A 15,167-nucleotide genomic window follows, 5' to 3' on the forward strand; every position below is an offset into this window, starting at 1 on the left:
AATGTACTTAAGTTATTTAAAGAAACTTTTTAATCCTCTACGGCCTTAATTTTATATTCAGTTTACCTGGCAAACCATGATTAATACTATGCCTCAGAAAAGCAGTTAGCAAGTTACAAATTTTCGTTTTTTGACAAGGACTGCCTGCTGAGCGCATGTGTAGGAAAATGGCGAGTTTACGCAGGCGCGTAAGAAGTTCCGTTTGGCGCTAGGAACACGTGAAATGGCGGGCAGAAGACGGCGGCTAACCTAAGGCGCCTGCGTAGTGGCGGGAGTTGGGCCTCTTTTGCGCAGGCGTAATGGGCGGGGAAAGGGTCCGGTCTCAGGATTGGTCGCGCAGGCGCAGGGAAGGATCCGTTTTGGCGGGCGGTTGGCGTTGCGCAGAAGGCGGCAGCGGCGGTGGCTTGTGGTCTCACCACAGAAGAACAGGGGAGACGTTAGCGTGAGTGATCGGTCTCGATCCCGGGTAAGTGGCGGACAGTCTTGCCTACGCATACGAGGTCTTGAACCGACTCCAATCGGTCCCGTTATTGTGTGTAATGAATGGACCGCGGGGTGGGGGATCGTGAAGGGGGAGCGGTGGGTCCACCCAACCAATGGAAGAACAGGGGCGGGATGTTTTATCCCCGTAGGTTCTGTGGAGCTTTGCAGCCGAAGAGTTTGACTGGCGAGTGTATAGGCCAATTGGGTCTGCCTTTAGCTGCCGACTGACCGGTCCTTGGGCCATCGGTATGTAGGAGGAGGGCTTGCTCCTCCTGAGCAGCGGCTCACTGAGCCAATGAGCACGAAGCGCGCGGTAGGTTGGGCTCCTCCGAGAGGCAGCGGTTTGACTCCAATGGGGGATGCGGGAGTCGAGCGCTTAAATGGATAGACCAAATCTGGAGCCAGTAGACACACAGCCTATTGAAAGCGCTCGGGCTGACTGCCCAATCAGCGCTCCAGCAGAGGGAGGCCTTAGATTTGGGGATGCGAGGATGAGGAGTCACTGCCTGCGATGGCGCGTGGGGGTGGGTATTTTATCCACAATGATTTGAACGAAGCCTTTGGGCTTCCAGGCCACACACTTACCTGGTAGGAAAGCTGTAAGTTTGGTCCTGAATGCCTGAATTTTGGCCCCACATCGCTACATCCCACAATCTCACACTTTTAGGTTGGGGGGTGGGGTGGGGACAAGAAATGTTTTTTGAGTTTGAGAACTTCTTTACGAAGACTGACTTGAAATATTAGAAAGTGTAGGATAAATCTCTTTGTACTGTTGCGGAAAGGTACCCAGGAAAAGTAAACATAATAGTAATAATGCATATTTCCACGGACAAAGAGATTTGTAAATCCATAGAAAAAGTTTTGGCAAGCTAACATAACAAAGGGTGTTAACCTCCAGGGTTACAGTGGGATGGAGACAGGTTGGCTCTCCAGTGTTTAAATCTTTGCAGGAGTAATAATTTGTGATTAAAGTTACATTTGAAAGCCAATTGTTTTTGTGTTTTTTAGTTACAAGCAAGTACTTCTCACCACCTCCTTACACCTCAAAAAAGTGCTGTTTTTCTGTTAAGAACTAAGGTGACCCTCGGTTTTAAAATGCAAATTTTGAAAAGGTGACTCTGAGTACTTGCTAGGCATCCTGCTAAATATTTTGCAAGCATTGCCCGTGTCCCCAGAGTCTTTTAAGTTCTTCTCTGAGAATCTTTTCTCTGCATCTGTATCTCCCTCTTTAAGCCATTACAGATCTCCTAAGCCCTTTCTGCTGTTCCTTTGAGGATATCTAGATTTAGATAAAAAAAAAACTAGTTACTTAAGGAGGTTAATACTTAGGATGTTGGAGATAGGACTCATTCATCACCTGGGTGGTTTTTTTTGCCTTTTGATTTTATTTCCTTCAAAGTATTTTATAAGTAGTCCATATCATGTTGGTAATGGCCATTCTACTCTCCCCAGTATATTTTAGTAAAACATTTTAATTACATATTGACTGTATCAGAGTCTATACTGCTCTATTATTTACTGATTTATTGTCAAAGAGAAAATCTTTAAATATTGTAATAAATTCAGATACACATGAGGTACTGCTATGAGTAGAGACTTTTGTGATATACAAAAGGAAGATGATTTTAACTGAGCTTATTGTGAACAGAGGAAAGATTTTCCTGTTTGGCACTTGCAAAAGGAAAACCTATTTTGTACTGGCTTGTAAGCTGTTTGTAGGTATTCTAATAATGTAACTACTTCATTTATAACATTTATAAGAACTAAAGTGATACAGATTAAGGGTGAAAAAAAAGTGAAAGCTTTGGTTGGTCAGTCCTATCTGACTCTTGCGACCCCATAGACTGTAGCCTGCCAGCCTCCTCTGTCCATGGAATTGTCCAGGCAAGAATACTGAGAGTGGGTAGCTATTCCTTTCTCCAGGGGATCTTCCCAAACCAGGGATCGAACTCGGGTCTCCTGCATTGCAGGCAGACTACCATCTGAGCCACCAGGGAAGCCCCGTCTGTCCCTGATTTAATACAGTCTTGATCTACAGAGTTTTTCAGTCGTAGCGATATTGACATTTTGAGCCTGATAAATACATCTCACTTCCCCCACACCTCTTCTTGTGACAATCAGAATGTCACCAAATGTCCTTTGAGGGAAGGGTGCAAAGTCTCCACTTGAAAACTATTGATCTTGAAATGACAGATGGTAGAATCGATCATCTTGTCAAAATCTTTTATTTGACCAGTTAGAATTTAGAAGATGGGTGAAGTGTTCACGAGGTGTTCTTTGGTGAATGGATCACTAAGTCCTTATGATCATCTCTTCACATGTAGAGTGATCACTGTTTGATTGGATAAAAGGAGAGCTACATTAACATTTTCACCGTTTGCATTTAAACACTGATTGCATCTTGTGTCTGGCTTCCTAAAATAATGGCAAGTAAGTGTTTGGAGAGGTAGACTTTGCTTCAGATGCTTCTTACATTCTCATCTGACTTAATCCTCTTTCCTTTAAAGTTTCACTATACAAATACATACGCAAAGCATTCTGACATTTTCTCATTTATAGTACTCTATTTCATTTTTTTTAAAAACACAGGTTGATTTCTGCTGAACTGATTTTTCAGCTGTTTAGAGACCCATACTTTGGGGGAAAAGAAATACTGACTTGAAGAACAGGTAATCCAAAACACGCCTCCCTAGGTTACTCTGAGTAGATTCCTTTCATCTTCAGCCCTGCCTACTTTGGTCTATAAACAAATTAATCAGTGATCCCTTATTTGATGTTTTTTTAATAGTATATTTTTATTTGAAAATTTTCAGGAATTGTACCTAGACTTTTTGGCTTCCTGTGATGTGTGAATAAAAGTTGCTTGTTCTATTGTAAGTTCTCTTACACTGTCATAGTTAATAGGTCTGATAAACATTTCTCTCTGGTGGGGAAATTTTGGTGAGTAGTTTTTAATTGAAATCTGAGACTGTCATATTGAAAATCCTAAGTTTAGACTTTTATTTCTTGCTTTTGGAGAACTTGGTTTGATTGTTAACTTGTACACTCTGTTAACAATACAAAATGCTGAGTCTATATTACAAAAATTTCAGACACTTGTGCTTAGAACTTAGAGGCATACCCTGTTGCATCCAAACATAAAATGACTGTTATCTAAAAGGAAAATGAAATCCAGTAGGTAGAAAGTTTCTCTCAGGATGATAACTGAAGAAAGACAAAGATAGAGCATACCTTTGAATTGACTGGATTTTTATATATCTAGGAAAGTTCTGGTGATTTTCAGAGCCCTTGACAATATTTCTGGAAAAGAGAGAACGGTATCCAGGATACAGAGGTTTCTGAGGAAGACTAGTATTTTTTGCTTTTACCATTTATTTAACCACATAGCATAAGTTTTATATCTTATTGAAATAGCTCATATCACATCTCCTGGTAAAGCATTTTTTTCTTGTCCTTTTACTTGGTCTGTTTTTATTTCCATTCACCTAACATGAAATTGGGCCTAAATGCTCTGGATGTTGACTTTAAAAGCAATAAATTAATAGTGTTAGATATCATTTATAACTGACTCAGTGTGGCTGATATTTACACATTGTTATTGATGACCTTAGACTCTGGGCAATTGTCTTTTTTTACTCTGACATAAATTGATTTCCCTTCCCTCCTTGTAGAGGATGGCTTTAACTGATCATTGTACTAATGGGAAGGAGTCCAGGTCATCCTGAAAAGAGTTGGCTTGTGCAGAGTCCAGGACGCAGATTTGTTGGATTTCTGTAAGCCACTCGAAGCCACATATTCATTTCTGATGACAACTTTGCACTTGTGTTGGCAGAACACCCACAGTGGCAACTGTTGCCTGTGTTTAGTCTGCCCGGGAGCTCTACCAGCTAGCATGTTTGGGGGAAAACCTGCACTGTTCTTGTTAGCAGCTATGTAAATATTAGACCTTTCTGAGTTTGTCTTCTCAGATCTGCCATCCTTTTAGGTAAATTGCATCCTCTGATTGCCTCAACTTACCTTTAAAATGAAAGATTAAAGGATTTAGGCATTCTTTGGGTCATTTAAAGCACAGTTCTTTTTGCATCAGTAATTAGTTTTATAAATGTTTGGTTTATTATTTTTAAAATTTTATTTCCCCTGTGTCTTAGTTTCTTGTGGCTGCAATTACCACAAACCTGGTGGCTTCAAACAACAAGAGTTTATTCTTTCACAATTCTGAAGGCCAGAAGTCTGCAATCAAGGTGTTGAGCCGGTTCTGGAGGCCCTAGGGGAGAATCCCTTCCTTGCCTTTCTAGCTTCTGGTGGTTGTCAGTTTTCCTTGCCGCCTCACTCCCTGCTCAGTCTTCACTTTGCTTTCTCTATATGTCTCTCTCAGAACTCCTGCCTCTCTTAAAATGTGTGATTGCATTTAAGGCTCACCTCATAATCTGGGATAAATTTCTCCTTTCGCTTCTTTAAAGCACATCTTTTGCCATAGAAAGTAATAGTCACAACTTTGAGGGGGGTGTATCATTCAGACTACTGTACCCTGGTTCTTTAATCCCTATCCAAATAAATATTACCTAATTCAAAAAAGAAAAGGTTATTTTTTAAAATGAGGAGCAAGTGGTGAGAGTAGGCAAAGGCTCAGGAAACTCAAAGTGAGCCATTTGTCTTCTTTGGTCCTTAGTTTCTTATGGAAGGAATTGGCTAGGTGATAACTAATAGTTCTCTAGCCCTAAAATTTTTTATGGAGTGACTCCTACATTGTCTTGGGAGTTTATTTTTGAAGTCAATTTTAAATGGAAATCAAGAAGTTGTTCTTATATTTGGGGCTAATATAGTCCAACTGGTTTTCTCTAGAACTTGAGGGACAGAAAACTGAGTTGTCGACTGGTTGTCAATTTCTTGGGGTATTAACACGTGATAACAAACCTGTACTTGTGTGTGATTTTCTAAAACGAGTGTAATAGACTAGCTGAACCACTTTTCAGTCATTCTAATGAGGCTGAGGACTGGTGTAGTCTGGATTTCCTATCCAGTAAGAATAGTTAATCAAACTTAAACACTTAGAATCAATTTTACCTCAGTTAAGATAATTTTTTTTTTAAAAGAGAGGGGAGTAAGCAGAATTTTAAGGAAAAAAAAAAAAAAGGACAGATTTTTCTACCTGAAACTAGGTCATGGACCTAGATTTAAAATTTTTCACTTGCAGTCTTTTTTTCTTTTGGCTGTGCGGCATGCTGGATCTTAGTTCCCTGCAGTGGAAGCTGTTAACCATTGGACCTTCAGGGAAATTCTGATGTGCAGTCTTACTCTTCAGACTTACCGAGTGCCTGTTCGATCATGTTTCACTGCTAGGAAGCACACCAGAAAGCATGGGATTGAGATGGTGTCATTGAAAGGACTGCTTCAAGATCAAGTTTTATAACACACTCATTATTTATTTCTTCCATGGAGTGGAGGAACCAAATTGAATTCAAGTGTTTCTCTGATTGTAATCTACAATTCTTAGAATAAAACAAGTTCATATCTGAGCCAACGGGCATAATTATGTCGGAATAAAATGCCCTCTACAAAGAGGTCAACCCAACAGGCTGGGAAATCTATCTTTGGTTTCTGAGGCACATCCTTGAACTCCATGTGCCTTGTTTCGCATCCCTAAATCAGTAAGACTCACTTACCTCACAGGGAGTTGTGGAGGGTAATATACTGCTAATTTGTTCAGTATTTCACAACAATAAATTATATCTAGTAATCTGATAAACATAGGCAAGCCTCATTTATACGTGTAGTTGGAGACAAGGATAGATAAAACTTACAGATAGTTCAGAAAATTCATTAAAGTTAATTTTAACTACTTCTGTTATCAAACATTTTATCCTCTGTTTACTGTGTACTTTCCAAAGTGTTTTCTTGTTCTTTTTCCATAACAGACATGAGGTAAGTAGGGCAAAGAGTTAACACTAATGTAGATGATGAAGGGATCAATTCATCAAGAGGATACAATAATTCTAAAATTTACACAACTAATAATAAGCATCAAAATACAAGAAAGAAAACAACAGAACTAAATAATACAGTCTTGCGATTGTATTGGCAACTTCAGCACCTTCTTTTAGTTGAAAAACAAAACTGAAATAATGTGTGCTCTGGGGTCAGTCATGTCTGGCTCTGCAACCCCATGGACTTAGCCTGCTAGGCTTCTCTGCCCATGGCATTTTCCAGGCAAGAATGCTGGAATGGGTTGCCATTTCTTACTCCAGGGGATCTTCCCAACCCAGGGATCAAACAGAGTCTCCTGCATTGGCAGGCAGTTTCTTTACCACTGTGCCACCTGAGAAGCCCATTAATAGAACAGGTAGCAAAGCAGTAAAGACGTGGACAGCACTGTCAATGAGCCTGATACATAGACATTTATAGGATATTCCATCCAACAGTAGCAGCATATACATTTTTTTCAAGTGCATAGCAATATTTAACAAGTCAGACCATCTGTCATAAATCTCAAAAGGATTTGGTTATACAAAGTGTGTTTTCTGGCTGTAATGGAATTAGAAATCAGTGACTGTAAGACACCTGGAAAACACCCCAAATAATTGAAACTAAACAATATACTTCTGAGTAACCCATGGATCAAAGACAAGATCACACACAAAACTGGAAAATATTTTGAACTGAATAAAAATGATGATATAACAAAATGTGTGGGATATAGCCAAGGCAGTGCTTAGAGGGAAATTTATAGTATTAAATGCTTTAATTAAAAAGAAAGTTTGAGAGCGACATGGACACACTGCTATGTTTAAAGTGGATAAACAAGGTCCTACCATATACCACAGGGAGTGCTGGTAGATGTTACCTGGCGGCCTAGGTGGGAGGGGGTTTGAGGGGAGAAGGGAAACATGTAGATGAAGGGCTGAGTCCCTTAGCTGTTTACCTGAAACTATCACAACATTGTTAATCTGCTATACCCCAATACAAATAAAAGGTGGAAAGATCTAGAGTCTTTCTATCTTAACCCAGAAAAAGGGATAAGAGTGATGATGTTTAAGGGTACAAAGTTGTAATAAGTAGTAAATCAACTCTGAAGACCTAATGCAGGACTTCCCTGGTGACACAGTGGATGAGAATCCGCCTGCCAATGCAGGGGACGTGAATTCGATCTCTGGTCTGGGAAGGTTCCACATGATGCACCACCGCCTCTGAGCCCATGCTCTAGAGCCTGCAAGCTGCACCTACTGAAGCAAGTGTACCTGAAGCCTGTGCTCTGCAAAAGGAGAAGCTTGTGCACCGCAGTGAAGAGCGGCCCCTGCTCGCCAAAACTCGAGAAAGCCCCCACACAGCAGTGAAGACCCAGTGCAGCCAAAAATAAAATTATTTTTAAAAATAAAAGAGACCTAATGCATGGTATCATGAATATGGATAATACTGTACTGTAATTATATAATTGATAAATATCACTACACTGTCTACCATGTTACAATATATAAGTATACCAAAGATACACATGCTGTATACCTTAAACTTAGAATATTACATGACAAATTCATTCAATTTTAAAAAATCAAGCCCACAGTGAGCAGAAGAAATAGTGAAAGTGAAAGCAGTGACTAGTTGATGAAGTATAAAACAACCAGTAGAGAAAAAAAATCAATGAAACTGAAAGTTGTTTTTTGGGGAGAAGATAATGTAGTGAGCAAGTTTGATCAGTGGAAAAAAGACACAAATTACATCAGGAATAAGGGAAGGGATATCACTACTAATCCTGTAAACACTGTAAGAGTTATAAGGGAGAATTATGAACAATTATGCCAGTGCATTTAATGTCTAGGATAAAATGAATGGCTTCCTTGAAAGATTACCAAAGCCCACTTCAGAAATTAACCTCACTATCCCTATGTGTATTAAGGAAATTGAATTTGTAGTTAAAAGTCCTCCCACAGAGAAAAACTCTTGGTCCAAATGGCTTCACAGGTGAATTTTCCCAACTTCTATGGAAGAAATAACATCAATTCTACACAAACTCTTCCAGAAGACAGAAGTGTATTTTTAATTTCATCTATTATCAGACATTTAACTTCTCTGGTTTATGTATTTAAAAGTGTTTTCTAATTTTTTTATTCCCCCACAGCAGACCTGTGAGATAAGCAGGGCAAAGTGCTAACACCTTAGGTTAAGTGACCTGTCTAGTTCAACTTTTCAGTGATCTAGTTGGGATTGGACTCCTATCTTATTCCTAGTTCTGATACGGCGGCTGTTAACTGGTTGCCCTTTTAGTAGCTTTTTTTTTTTTTCCACAACAGCGTTTGGGATGGTGCTAGCCATTGCTGACTGAACCAGGGAGAGACTTGGTGATACTTCAACTTAGTTCATAAGTTGAAGACGGGCTTAAACTCAGTGTTCATGCAACATTTGACACTTATTGGCTCTCAATAAATATATAACCAACCAGACAATTTTAGAGCAAGGGTCAGTATTACTGTATCATCCTTTTGGCATAGGCTCTGAGTTGGGATGATGGTTGGAAGCTGGACAAAAAGAAACATCTTATTTGGCTTAAGCAATGTGTCAGAATGCTCAGTGGAAGAGCTGGGTGGTCTGAGATTGGCCATCCCTTAAGCCATTTATCTGATGGTGGCCTTTCTTTGCATTTAACTATCAATATATCTAAAGTGTAGAGCACACTTTTATGATATTGTAGCGTAGTAACTCACACTTATATGTCAATAGAGACACTTGCAAAGATGTATAAGGTTCAATAATTTCTGGTGTGGGTTTGTTTCTCCTGTCATCACCCATTATGTATTTTTTTACAGCTTTTAAATTGCCACAGAGAAATTGGTCAGGATCTTAATAGATGGCCAAGGAGCTGCCAAGTATGAGATGGGAAAAAGTTCAATACTGGGTTGATTTTATTTATCTAAATTGTAGCCTGTGACTTCAATATAATTCATGTTGCTAATACACCAAGGTAATGGCAGAGCACAAAACTATGCCATATGTTGAAGGAATGCTCTCTTTTACTCCTGGAAGTTTTACAGTCTGAGATATCTTTCTTATTCCAATTATGTAAAAACTTTTTGTCAGGATGTGTTAATCAGATTTTAGCATACTGATTTAAAGTCTAATACCATCTCAATAGTTGCATTAGAGATTTTAGTTTATGGTTATGCAAATTAATTTTTATGACTCTTGAATGTCTTTGCTAAACTAAGACTGTGGTAGAATGTAAATTGTTAGGCATGGTAGAAGCTCTTCCTTCAAATAGAAGTGAAGTGAAGTGATTTGAAGTCCCTCAGTCGTGTCCGACTCTTTGCGACCCCACGGACTGTAGCCTACCAGGCTTCTCAGTCCATGGGATTTTCCAGGCAAGAGTACTGGAGTGGGTTGCCATTTCTTTCTCCAGACTTCAAATAGAGGATATGTTGAAATGACCTGAAGAAGCCATTGTAACTCTTAAGCTGCTGATAATCAAAATCTGTACAAGCTAGATAAGTGTGAATCTTAAGTTTATGACTATTTGAGAAATGCTTTATGACTGTAATTTAATTGGGGATGGGTACTTCAGTTCTCTTTTAACCCCTCCATATTTTGTGAACATGATTTGCCAAAGTGGTATGTAAAAATCTGAGGTTTGCAGTCATCTACTCAAATGGTACTCTTATCCATTTTTCTTAAAATTTATGGAGAAATTGCCAGGTTCCTCATGAAAGGTGACAAGCTCTACTAGTTCATGCTTCATCATATTTAATTAATAGAGAGGAGTGGGTGTGAGATTAACACTCGCCAGAAACTATGGTGCTTTGAGAAATTCAGTACATTCCAAGGATAGAGGTGTTCAGAGGCACCATCTGGAAGACATTTCCCCTTAGTGGTACCAAATTCTACTTTCTCTTGAATCGAGAAACAATTGAATAGCTAACCTCTTGCCCATGATGGCTTTAGGTGTGCCCTAACTAAATTTAGAGAAAGCAGACACTTGAGAGATGAAACACTGTAGATTTGAATATAGGAAAAAAAAAAATCCCATGTAAGATTATTTTGTGGGATTGTGATCTGGTAATGAGATATCAAGAATGTGTGTGTTACTGCTAAATATACCAATGAACCAAACATAAAACTGAGTTGTTCTGAGAACTGCTGTAGTACACATTCATTTATATTTTTTAATGGGGTCAGAGCTTAGAGGACAATACAATGAAATGTATAGGGTAGCCTTTATCTCTATTTATAATGTATATGTTTTAATCTAAAAGAAGAAAAGACTCTTTACTCCCTTGCTTGCTGGTACAGGAGGGTTAGATAATCAGCAAATAGGATACTTTGCCTCAGAATAATTCTGTGACTGGTGGAAGCAGCGCCTTGGCCTGATTTTTAAAGGATGGAGAACTGGAACTCCGCTGGTCCAGAGAGAAGCATTTCCTCTCTCCACACTCCTCTCTATTAATAAAGTTTGTGTTGCCTAGATGTGGCTTGTTAATGATAGGGGTGTTAACGACCACAGTTAATCTTCCTCCTCAACTCTTTCCTAATCCAGTCTCTTAAATAGACATTTAAAAAGCTTTTAACTCCTCTTGAATTGGGTGCTCATGGGCTTTTGGTGGAGGTGAAGTGATAGTTATCAGCCCATTTAACAAAACCTGAGACAGCCAGGACAGCTGTAATGTGCATCTCTATGCTGTGTTTTTGTTAAGATGCCACATGGCTAATACTTCGGAAATCATAAATCTAGTGGAAGAAAACATCTTTATAGAGGGTATTTTAGTTTTATGCTGTATGTGTGGCAAACCTAAAACCATTGGTACTTCTAGATCTATAAAGAGCAAAGAATACAGACCAGATTAAAATGGTTCTGTAAATTTGGTTTCTTTTCATCTGTTTTATTTGCTACCATAGGCTATAAAGAGGACGCCTTGAAGACAACGCTGTAGCTGACAGTTTAATCTTCACATAAGCCAACAGCTTTCCCCAAGGGCCTTAGGGGAGACTTGGGAGTTTCTCAAGCCTGGACCAACGGAAGTTGCCCATCAGTGGCATATTTAATTAATACATGTGAGAGGGACCTTTGCATATGCCCTCACCCTTTTCTGCTCTTTAGAATGACTTTTTTTTATAGAAGATTTGCGTTCCTAGTGTGCTTATAAAATTTATGTTAAAATTGTATAAAAGAGCTCATTGATTAATGCATTTTGACACTTGGTTTGACTACCACTGCCAGATAGTTCAGCAGGTAGTTCAGTGAGGCAACTTAGCAATTGCTTTTGTTACTTTTTAAACAATACAAAGAAAGCTTAGAGAAAGACTTAGAATTATTATATATGTGTATGTGTGTGTGTGTTGGCTGCCCTGGGTCTTCACTGCTGCACACAGGCTTTCTCTGGTTGTGGTCAGTGGGGGCTTCCCTTCTTTGTGGTGCGTGGCCTTCTCATTGCAGTGGTTTCTCTTGTGGAGGAGCACAGACTCTAGGTGCACAGGCTCAATAGTTGTTACTTGTGGCTTCCGGGCTTTAAAGTGTGGGCTCAGTGCTGTGGTGCGTGGGCGTAGTTGCTCTGCGGCCTGTGGAATCTTCCTGGACCAGGGATCCAACCTGTGTCCCCTACATTAGCAGGTGGATTCTTACCCACTGCACCACCAGGGATGTCCTATTTTTTATATATATACATATATACACACACACACACATAAATATATATACATATACACTGTGTATACATATATGTATATACACATATGTGTATGTGTGTGTATATATATGCTTTTGCTTGTCAGTTGTCGTGAAAATGCAAAAGCCATCAGGACAACTGACATTGAAAAGTAGTGAATGGAGGGATTGGGCAGAGTACACAAACCAACGATCTCATGTGAGTGGTTCTCTGCTTCCAGTATTGATCTGTTAATGCAAACAGTTAATCATGACATCTGTTGTTCTTCTGCGTTGCCCCAGCTTTCTGTGATGCCCTCTCTAATTTCTGGGGACTGGCAGTTTTTACTTTTTTTGAAATCTTCTTTTACCCTTACAATGTGTGGGATTTTTGGGTCCCGCTCTGCTTCACCTCCTCACCTCTTCCCGTTTTCTCTTTTTTTTTTTTTTTCTGGAAGATTTCATCTGTTAAAGAAGTTTCCTGTCATCGACTTGGAATGTGCATTCTGACTGCCTGACCGCAAAGGTCTTTGATGTTTGTCCAAGGCTGAATTCTCACCAGATTCCCTGGCTTAGGTGTTTTCCCCCAGCACACAGGGGCCTGCCTGCAAGGTGAATTTGCCTTGTGTCATTGATATGAAGGGTGGGTGGGGCCTGCTCTCTTTCGTGATCTGATGGGCAGTTAAATTGCTGGACTCTGTCAGTAGTTGTTGATGCCTTTACCAGAGAGTTCCTGTGTGTGTTCAAGAAAAGGCTGAGATCTGTTATGTCTGAAAGACGGGACTTGAGAAGCTCACCGCTTCCCATGGAGATTTCCATAAGGATAATAAGGTTGTGCTCAAGAGGCTCGGCGTCTCTTCCTCCGGCATGGTATTGGGATTCTACCTTAATCTCTCCATCATCCTGCCAGCCATGTCTCATTTCTCACGCTGGAACACTCCCTCCTCCCAAGCTCAGCGTGAACCACCAGTCTAGATGCTTTATCTGGTCCAGGCTCTAGCCCTTAAATTGTCCGTCTGGCTTTGTGTTTCATTTGACCCTAATACACTGGGTCGCACTGTCTAAAAGAGAATTATGTCCCCTCCGATGTCTGAGTGCATTTCTCATTTCTTACTGCTGCTCCTGAGCAGATCTGTAACTTCAAGGTTAAGATAAGACACATTCCATCAGAACTATGTCGTCATCCTTGCTAGCTTCTGATCTGTGACTGTCCAGGAGATTTACAAGACAATTGCATGCCATTCTTTACAGAATATTATGGTTGGACTCTGACTCCTGGCATCAGGCCCAATTTGATTTGTCAGCTGTTGCAAAACCCATTTCCCAAAGAGAAAAGGATCTTAGCCATGTGCCTTTTAAGCCAGTTCTTAAGAGTGGGACAGAGGGAATTGATCTGGTTCTTCATTTCCTGATGTTTTAAGGAGAAAGATGGAACACCAGAATGTTTTTGTCCCTTTCCTCGTTGGATTCCCTTATTTTCCCTGAAAGGTTTCACTAAAATCTTAGTATTGCTGTCATTCTTTCCTGTCCCTTATCCCTTCACAGAACCTGTTTTTTCATTCTGCAGTCTCCAATGTTTTCCTGAGTTTTAAGGAGTAAGAATTTTGCCCTTGAGAGAAAAGGTTACCTGCCTTTTCTCTGAAAGTGTATTGGTTTACTAGCAGCAGGTTAACAAAGACAAGGTTCCCCCTTTCTTGCTCTCTAACATGTGGAACTGCAGGAGTTACTGCATGTAATATGGCTTAATGGCTTAGGAATTTGGAAGGTCACGTATTTCCTGCTGCTGTTGTATTAGGCCCTGTAATATTTTATAAAAGCTTCTCTTGGGGGACTTAACAGCCTCTGGTTTCAACATAAACTCACCCTTTCCCTTGGAGGTAGGCAGTGGGGATTTATTTGGCCCCCTTTAGTGATTCTGAGGTTAGACCTAAAATTTCTTTACTCAGGATCACACATGGCAAGTTAATCACAGAATCACAACTCTGATCTAATTCCTTTGGCATTATTTTCATATCCCTTAACTACAAAAAGTTTTTAAAAGTTACGAAGAGTTGAGAAAGGCAGATTTTACTCAGATTTCCTGATGAGTCTATTCAAAGTTGAAGAAATTCTCGTAGTTGAAAACTGCCCATTGTGCTCTCATTCCCTACAGTTTCTTCTGTTTGATAGGCAGAATAATCACCATTCTTTTTTTTTTTTTTTTTTCCCCTCAGTCGGGTTCTTGGCTTTTGATTGTCCCTTATTCATACTCTCTTGTGGCAGCAGCCTTTGTCTCTAAAAGACTCATATCTGTAAAGAAGAGAGCAGAGTTGTGGAGCTCTCTAAAATGTTAAGGCCGGCAGAAAGGAACATTCACAGGACTGCAAGTCTCTTAAGTCTCTTTTCTTTATCTCAGTCCTCCTTTTCTCAAGTATTAGGAATTTTTAATACACGAGGTTTTAATTATTATATTATATAATTAATGTTCCAAGTGGGTAATTATTTTAAAAATTTTTTTTATAATATTACAAAAACAACTAATGAGAAGTGGTTTTCAATTAACAGTAATGGTTGTGAGTGGACTGTTCCTTCCCTTTTTTAAAACTACTGGAGAATTAAATTGTTTTCTATCTATAATTTCAGTTGAAAGAGTCTTCGGTAGTGCTTCAAGTCTCTAGATTCTGTTTCTGAATCTAGTAATCCCCCAAGAAGGAAAGTTGTATAGTATCTTTGAAATACTTCTCCCTTTCCTGTTACTCCCTGCACCTCCCCCGCCTCCCAATTTTAATTAACTGTTCAGTGACAGATGGTAGAAAAGACCTCGCCTAAAGTGTTCCTGGTGGGCTGGATTAGGGGGTCGGTAGTTTGTCCTGATCTTGTTGTAGAAGGATCTAGCCTTTCCCCGCCCCCGCTTCCAGTTGAGCGATAATCCTGTTATATCTTAAAATGCTATTGATTAAATTCCCAGTGCTCTTAGAGAAATAAGCACAAGTTCTGGATTTAAAAACCCAAGAGCCAATTCCCTGGAGCTCTGAATGCCTTAGACTTGAGGCCAAGGGAGGTACCTTCCAACTTCTCCACC

General features: G+C 39.8%; 1 protein-coding gene across 10 annotated transcripts in view; it reads left to right on the forward strand.

Annotated features, from left to right (window-relative positions):
* Window positions 1–338: 338 nt before the first annotated feature.
* The window catches only part of CBX5 (chromobox 5), a 34,359-nt gene continuing 19,530 nt past the window's right edge, over window positions 339–15,167 (forward strand). For 2 of the 10 annotated variants that reach the window (XM_042245158.1, XM_042245163.1), the window contains exons 1-2: window positions 339–466; window positions 633–729. The gene's annotated coding sequence lies outside the window, so the exon portion shown is untranslated. Of the gene's footprint in view, window positions 467–632; window positions 797–3,072; window positions 3,153–12,564; window positions 12,719–15,167 lie in introns of all 10 variants that reach the window. The other 8 variants (XM_012158957.3, XM_012159004.3, XM_042245161.1 and 5 more) reach the window with 7 other exon arrangements.

This window comes from Ovis aries, chromosome 3 (genome assembly GCF_016772045.2).
Source record: "Ovis aries strain OAR_USU_Benz2616 breed Rambouillet chromosome 3, ARS-UI_Ramb_v3.0, whole genome shotgun sequence".
NCBI lineage: Eukaryota > Metazoa > Chordata > Mammalia > Artiodactyla > Bovidae > Ovis > Ovis aries.